The sequence below is a fragment of the Dreissena polymorpha genome, chromosome 5 (genome assembly GCF_020536995.1).
Source record: "Dreissena polymorpha isolate Duluth1 chromosome 5, UMN_Dpol_1.0, whole genome shotgun sequence".
Lineage (NCBI taxonomy): Eukaryota > Metazoa > Mollusca > Bivalvia > Myida > Dreissenidae > Dreissena > Dreissena polymorpha.
Window position 1 is genome coordinate 56,623,302 of NC_068359.1, and position 9,190 is coordinate 56,632,491.

A 9,190-nucleotide genomic window follows, 5' to 3' on the forward strand; every position below is an offset into this window, starting at 1 on the left:
TCTAGCATGCTTACACGCTCCAGCTTTTTTTCACAATTTTGTGAATGGAGCCGTGTCCCTTTGGATTGGGAAACATCATGTCGTTTTGGCTTAAATGCGAAATTATTTCTGCTGTCTTTTAACGAACACATGCTTTAAAATTGAGAAGAAAAGTGTTGTGAATAAATCTATTAAGGTTAAACTTATATAGCTTGATGAGAGATGAACTTAATGTTGGGATTTATTTGTTATTTGTTTTTCAAATATTCAATTGTAAATTTATGGATCCCATTTGGGAAATATATATACTTTTTTCCATTCGGAATGGGTACCCAAGTACAGGCCCCAAATGTGTATAAAAAAACACTGGTCTGTGTCCGCTTAATTTCATTCAGTGTTTGGTGGTCCTTAAATTCTTGGAAGAGGTGTTTGATCAACTTCTCCATATTGCCAGGGAGGATGTGTTTGATCAACTACTCCATAAAGCCATTTACTTCTGTCACAAGCTGGAATCTCTTGATCATAGGGTGGTTACGTCAATTGCACAATTAACTGTTTAGTTTGGGCAACCTTTGATTTAATTATCCCCCGCTATAGGCGAAGGGATATTGTTTTGGCGTTGTCCGTCCGTCCGCCTTTCCGTCCGTCCTTCCGTCCTTCCGGCACTTTTGTGTCCGGAGCAATATCTTGGAAGTGCTTTGGCAGATCCCATTGACACTTGGTATGAGTAAATATATGGATAAGAGGATGATGCACGCAAAATGTAATTGTACACCATTTGTCAATAACGGAGTTATGGCCCTTTGTATCTTGAAAAAAATGCTCTTTAATATAAGCATAGGGCTTTATCTCCATTAACACATGAGCCAGAGCCATGAAACTTGCCATAGTTGTTCTCAATCATCTGGGGGTGCTTCACATGCAACACCCATAATCATAGGGGCTAAGGTCAAGGCCACACATTGAGGTCATTGGTCATACATTTGATGAATTATTCATTATTTAGTCATTCTTTTACTATGCATCAAGGGATTCTGTAAAAACTGTCCACAATTATTCTCCATTATCTATCTGAGTGTCAAATATAAGATCCAGGTACACACAAAGGTCAAATCACACATTTTGATTAAGAATGCCTTATTTGGTAAGGATTGTACCATACTAAAATGGATTCTCTAAATGTCATAATTTAATTGTTCTCAATTATCAGGCAGTGCAAGACCTATGTGTTTATGACCAAAGTCAAGGTCACACATCAACGGACACACATTTGTAGAAATATTTATTATTGGCTTATGCATCAGTGGCTTAAAAACACGTGCTTGATGGTTTTGATTCACTATATCTTTCTTCGCTTAAAATTTGGAATTATTAGATATTATGGGCATTTTTCACATTTGAGCATAATTGTGTCTTTTTGTCGTATGCACAAATCTGCATGAAAACTACATTAAGACACACATCTTACATCAAATCATTTCTGTCGTCAGTTGTCAAAACACCTATATAATGTTTGCTTCCAATAATTTCGCTTTAATGGAATTACTATTTTTTTATACATTTGATTCTTAATATTTAATCATCTTAACTTGTTTTATTAGTAGTTTAATTTTGCAGTACCGCCCCATTAATATTTTTATTTTAACTTTACAGTACTGCTCCTGGATTTTGTTCACGTCATTGTGTTTTCGCGCGTCAATTACGTCATAACTCTTTCTCTGTTCCTGGGTACATGGATTTTTGTAACATCATACGACCAACTTTCCAATTTGTAATCTACATGCATAGGTCATCGAGTTTATAATTTTATTTTTATTTTCTCTGTGACAGGCGTTTCTTGTTTGATTTATTTTTAGCAGTTCACAAACAACCAAGCAATGTAATATGGAACTTTTACACCCATTATTGCTGCTTCTTCCTGTATTTGTGCGATGATGATCTGAAATATAAACTTCATAATGCTATATTCTTACATCTTTTTCTATAAAGAAGGAATGTAGTTGACACTTGTTCATAGTTTCATTCCATCGTTCCTCAAAAAGTTGTAACTCTGTTGCTCTGGTATCTTCAAAACCATTGAGTAACTAAATGGTAATTAAATAGAATGCGTGTTAATTCCCTTTTATTATTGTTTAATTTTAGTTACAATGCTATGGGGTTAAATTTTATTTACACGTACATGTATTATGAATATCGCTGGACCAAGTGTGAGGTTGAGCGCTCCAAAACCGGTTTAAATCCCAAATGCTTTGCATAGACCGTTCCAAGGCGGTGACCCCAGCATTATTCTTATTTGTGTTTATGTTGTTTTGTATTGTGCTGTATTGTCCTGTTTTGTACTGTTTTGGCAATCGGTCTTTTGCCTTAAATAAAGGACCTACTAAGTGTTTATAATAATAATCCAATACTACTCCAGCAGCTGGAGTTTCACTTCTTAATATTTTATTGTAATAACCTTCCAAAATTATTATCCATCTTCTTCCTTGTTGTGTGTCATATGCAAGATTCATGATTAGGGTTAAGACCAAGGTTCATGTCTTGGGTTAAGGTCAATGTTACACAATAAACTCCATATAAGGTCATACGATTCACATCAAGGGTCAAGGTTACACAAATGTTTCATGTAAAGTCGTACGCTTAACCTCTAAACTGATCAGCATTTTTTCCAGAATTATGTATATATCTTTGTTTTTAGAAATTATAGGTTAGAGATTTTGTGCTCCAACAAGGAAGAGCATATAGTCGCTGACTGTCTTTCCTTCTCTCTTAATTTTATCTAGAGGAGTATATTGTTTTGCCGATGTCCATCAGTCCTTTTATCTGGATGTGATTGTTTTGGCGTTATCCATCCGTCCAGAACACGTTTGTGTCCAGAAGCATATTGTGGAACTGCTTTCGTGCATTTCAATGAAACTTGGTGTGAGTGTATATATACAGAAGCGAATGATGCACACCAACTTTCGTTGCACACCACCTTTTAATGCAGAATAATCACCCTTTGTTCCTTAAAATACATTTTTTTTAGCGTTTTTTCAATACTGTTTAGTTATATTGATTTAAAACTAGGATTTATTTTTGCCGTTGTCTATCAGTTCTTGCATCCAGACCACTTTTGTGTCCAGAAGCATATTGTGGAACTGATTGTGTGCATTTCAATGAAACTTGGTGTGAGTGTATATATAGATAATCATCTAATGCACACCACCGTTTTTTTAATAAGGCATGGTGATTGACATTTCATACCAACTTTTAATAGCAGAATTATCACCCGTTGATACTTAAACACATGTGGAGTTTTATTTTGACGCTCAGGAACCCTTATGTGTCTTTGTTTTCAGTTATTGTCCTTTGTTATTTGTGTATGTTGCTACTTTTCGGGGCAATAACTCAGTATGTTTTCTATTAAAGAAAATGCGCATAACAAGCAATTTCTCCTTTTGTCATGATACTATCAATTGATTCGTGAAAAAAGGCACAACCCTTCACTTATACCTTTTCTTTTTGTTTTACACCCATCCATAAACAAAAATTATTTAGTAAATGGTAAACTAAATTCTGAAAATAAAATACATGGTACCCTATTGGAAATTTAGGCCCACATACTCTGTGTTTGAAGGCAAAAGGGGAAAACCAAAATAATTCATTTGCGCCACACGCGAACTGAATAAGAAATAAACAAAATAATTTTTGCGTTACATATGTCAACCACATGCCATAAGGCAATTATGCGATTTCTCCCAGTCCTTTGTGACAAACAGAGTATGGTCCTGGAGGTTCCTCAGGAAATCTGATAAACGACAGGCAATAATTGTCTCCCTTAAAGGATATCTGCGGGAATGATATATCAGTTTTTACCAACAGCGCCAACTGGGTTGTTATCTTGTTTTGTATGCTTGTGCACATATGTAATGTGATTCTGTAAGCTTTATTGTTGTTTCTTGAAACTATTATTAAAACGATTTCCACACATCTATAGAAAAGATTGCAAGATAAATTAAACGATTTTACCAAAATTGCAGACTGGGAAAAGATATCTTGTTTTGCATACTCATGTGCATAAAATCTTATTCTGTTTAAGCTTGAAGTTTTTTTTATATAAAACCTATCGTAAAATCCATTTTGCATATTGAGAAAGTAACACATAATAAATTTAAAGAAACATGGATAAGAACTATATAATTTAACTGAAATATTACATTATCATCTATTCAATGTTTATTGACATCTTCTTTATATATTTTTGCTAATTTTAGATATTTTCATTATTGTGTGTTTTTGCCTGCCCTATATTCCCGAGAAATCATTCAGTTGAGGCTTTATTAAGCATGCAAATTTATTATTAAGAATGGAAATGGATGGGCTACCAATTGCATTTTCACTTTTTCTCTAGATTTTGTTTTTCTTGAGGAAATATGAACGATGAAAGGGAAGTTTTATTGAATGCTCCCTTGCATGTCATTAAATAAACAAAATATATACACAAAATATTGTCTTAATTATTTTTTTATAACGAAAGCTTGACTTTGTCTATAGCTAGGTTTGCTTCAACAGTGAAGGAACTTCAATTAACTTTGGGTTTTGTAAAATTGAAAGTGTCATATGCGCTTGGCTTAAAACATTTGCTAACTTAGCCTTTCAGAGTTTAAATAGAAAGTTAAAATATAGAATTTATTGTATTTTTAAGAAGGAAAATGCTTAAAGCCGCAATCAATTTTATCAAACATAATTACTGCTATTTACCTGTGGCACTTGCTGTTCTAATCTGTTCGCAATTAAACAATTTGGATAGAAAGCTATATGATTCAAACAATTGCCATAATGGGTTTATTTCCCTCAGAAATTAGTTCTGTTGTAGAGTTTGTCTGTCCGGGTTGTCTGTGGTGGTATTGCTTTTGATTAAGTGAAAGAAGTACATAATGTGTTGTTGTTTTTTGCATTGAGAGTCATAAACTAGCAATTTAAAGATTTATGCATTACAAGGAATGAAATAAAACAAGACACAAATCGCAGGTCTGTAACTAAGAAATATTTAAGTTATGTAAAGAATGAAAATACATGTGAACACTAAAGAGCATTGGAGATCTTAACCATTTTCCCTATAAGAAGCAAAGGGAAACGGCTTTTGCAACCAGCATAAAACCACAACAGCCTGTGCAGTCTAGTCAGGTTGAATGCTGTTTGCCGCTCATCAGTATCTAAGGTTTGGAAATGAAGCCTTAAAAACTTGCATCTAGTAAGAAAGGTCTCTAATTAAATGTAACTTTCTAGAGGACTATAAATGCTCCAACATACGCATCTAAGTGGTTATGGGTTAACACAGGTTTTTTCACAAATTTTGGAAATAAGATTCAGACCAAAACAAGTGGGAATTTTAGTGTCAATTTACTTTACACTGTAAAAAAATTATATTGATAAACTAATAAGATCGAATAAATATTGATGAAAATTGCATGAAATAAAAAATCATCATTTCCTGAAAACCTTTATTTCCAAAACAATTGATAGGAAGTTTATGATCAGATTCAAAATTGCAAAGTAAGGTTATTTTTACCATTTGGGATTGATTTCAGAAACAACTATAAATTCAAGCAACAAAGTCCCACTGGAAAAGAATGTAACAGTTGCAATATTAACGTACTTTGCATATGTTATAAGTGGTTTCAAGTTATGACCTCTCATTGGGTTTTACATTGTATAAGTCATGTATATATACAAAATGTTCTAATGCAACCATATGACTCAAAATTCAAATTTTGTAAACAGTTGTAAACTACATAATAAATGAGTTATTTTATCAAAGATTTGAAAATACTTGACATTAATTATTTTAGTTCGATTGTTTTCTTCGAAGCCATTGTGTTAATAAGTTAAGCTACTGAAATCAGGCTGGGCAAAAACATGAATACGGATTGGGTAATCATTCCCTGACCATGCCAATAACGGCTTGGTTATAGGGCAATAAAATAGTTCCTCTGGGCGAGAAAATAGTTCCCTTTCACAGCTGGACATAAATCACGATTACTGGTTTTCTTTGAAGAGCGTGAACAAAATCAGTTGCTATGGGTAATCAAGAAATGAGAGAAATTGCGAGTAATTTGCGACACACGGAATGTCTGATCACCAAGTGAAAATAGAATCTATTAGCAGGACTGAAATGCCGTCATTATATTGTAACTAATTACATTTGTGGCATTCTCGTTGATGCATTCGTTGGAGGAACGATATACGGCAATATATAATAACAAGGTAACATATAGCAGAAACTTGCGTGTAAAAAATGGAACAGTATTTTAAAAAGTGGAAACATGCTTTCTTTGTGTTATAATTCCAAAGAATGCATGAAAAGGTGTTATTTTAATTAAGAAACCGTGATACGGCAGTATTTACTAGCAGGGTTAGATGGAGCTAAAACTGGCATATGGAAAATGTATAAGACTTAGTAGAAACATGATTTCTTTGTGTTATAATTCCTAATAGTACATCAAAATGTGTTACTTTGTGACTGCATGTGGCAGTGTTTTATAATGAGAACACAGAAGTTTTCATGTACGTGTAGTGTCCTTACAGATATCTGGTTCCAAACTGTGAAAACATTTAATGTCAAGTATTTGATGTTGATGGTATTTGATAGGCTTCATTCCTGGGATGATTTGAACATATGGGGATTTACATGTTCTCATATAAGCTTCGTCTGGAACACTCGGTGTAATGCTTATGTTGTTGTGGTGAAATAAACCCTAGAGCAATAAAATTGTTAAACTTCCTGATATACATTTTATTTGAGGCTGTTGCTGTTTTTTGTATTGCAATCAGTTTAGTTCTGAACTGTACAGGTATTTATAGCAGGCTCAAAAAGTTTTTTAATTTTGTATGCAATTTGTCAATAACATACATACAATAGGAAATAACTATTCTCAATAACTTATCAATTGTTTACCTTCTTCTATGTTTACTAATCTGTGTATATGTTATGCTAACTAATTGTATTGTTGAACTATAAATAATGTACTTTAGCAATGAATGTTAAATAATAATGTGGGAGAGGATCCAAATAATGAGTTTAGTGTTTGTGATACAATCGGAGGTAAGTGTTAGCTTTGGCAGGACTTTCGACAAGCTTAAGCTCTCACTGCTCAGCACCCACGATGTTGTTTCAATATTTCTTTGAATGTTAAAGTGCGTTTAGATGGATGTTGGTTATATTTTCGTGTTTTTTTTAAATATTTAATATAAATACATTGACCACTTGAATGAAAGACCGACTTCCACACGCTTTCTCCTATGATGACTCCGCAGTTTGAGTGTTGCTTAAATTACGATATACACTCAGTAAACGATTTTAAATATAGCAACCAATCAATTGCAAGAAAATCTATCAGCAGAATATTATAATTTATTATTCTCCTCTTCATTTATAACAAACCACAAATTATAAACATAAATTTGGGGCCATCACATTATTAGCTGTGAAAAATCGTAGCATGCACATTGCAGGCACAATGGTGATGAGGAGAAACATTTAACAAAAAATAGTACATGTAACTTATTCTTATTAATTAAATATGTGGTTTCTATTGAAAAATAGATTTACTTAGACGCCTTTTAAGTTCACTTATATTGGGGGTTTACTATATTTTATGATTTTTAACATATACGGTCTATTTATCAAACTTATCGAAAGCGGTTTCGTAATTATGTATAAATATTACACATAATGAAAAAGTGAGATTTATCCCCATTATCTGGACTGTATAACAGCATGCATTCCATATTCTCTCGTGGAAGTTAAACCACGTCGACGAAATGTTGTACTTAAACAATCCGATTACAGTCGAATGCGAGACGAGTCGTGGTGGTAAATCACATTCAATGCAAAGCACTGGGGGTTTAAACCGGTTTTAGAGCGCTCAACCTCAGAATTGGCCCATCAATATTCATGATACATATAAGTGTAAATAAAAGTTAACCTCATAGCATTGCAACTCAAATAAAACAATAATTAAAGGGAATTAAAACGCATTCAAATTAATTACAAAAATGTACCATTTAATTACTCAATGGTAGGAAAGAGACCAGAGCAACAGAGTTACAACTTTTTGAGGGATGATGAAATTAAATAACGAAGAAGTGTCAATTACATCCTTTCTTTTTAGAAAAAGATTTAAGAAGATAGCATCATATAGTTAATATTTCAGATCATCATCGTGCAAATACATTTCAATATGAAACAGCAGGAGATTCAGGTGTGTTTAATAAGACATAGCAACTCAACAACTCAACACATTTTGAGTGTGCGAAGACTAGATTTTTTTCTTGATGATGATAAACATTTTTAAGGATAGTGTTTCTTCAAAATAGTCAACAAGGGACAAATTGTCACAAAACCAGGTTTTCAGTTGAAAAAAAGTCTGATAAAGGGAGACAATTCAAAATGTGTATTGTTAACCCCCTTGCGTAAAATTGACCTTGATTTCAATTGGAAAAAATAAGAGATGTGTTCGTCCGAAACACAATGCCCCCTATTGCGCCGCTTTGAAATAATAAAAAAAAATTGTTTTGACCTTTGACCTTGAAAGATGACCTAGAACTTGAACATCAACCACTCAAAATGTGCAGCTTAATGAGATACACATGTATGCCAAATATCAAGTTTCTATCTTCAATAATGCAAAAGTAATGGCAAACGTTAAAGTGTTTTTTTCGGACGGACGGACAGACTGACATACACACATACTGACGGACAGTTCAACTGCTATATGCCACCCTACCGGGGGCATAAAAAGTCTGATAAAGAGAGACAACTCAAAATCAAAATGTGCATTGTTACTGATTGTTCATAGTTACATAGTTGTTTCAAAATCTATTTTTAGTTGTGCTGACTATGACCTTGGAGATATTGACGTAATTCTTTCGCGCGACACACCGTCTAATGATGGTGAACAAATGTGCCAAATGATTTTAAAATCTGACAATGAACGACAAATTTATGACCCGAACAAGCTTGTTCCGCCCGCCCGCCAGCCCGCTCGCCAGCCCGCCCACCAGCCCGCCAGCTCGCCGACATTCGCCAATCCAATAACCAGTTTTTTCCTTCGGAAAACCTGGTTAAAAAAGCAATGTTAGTAAGTATGAAATAGTAAGTAGGAAAAGTCTCAGTGCAAGGAACAAGCATGCAAATCGCATAAATCAGCTGTAATAGTGAGCTTTTAAG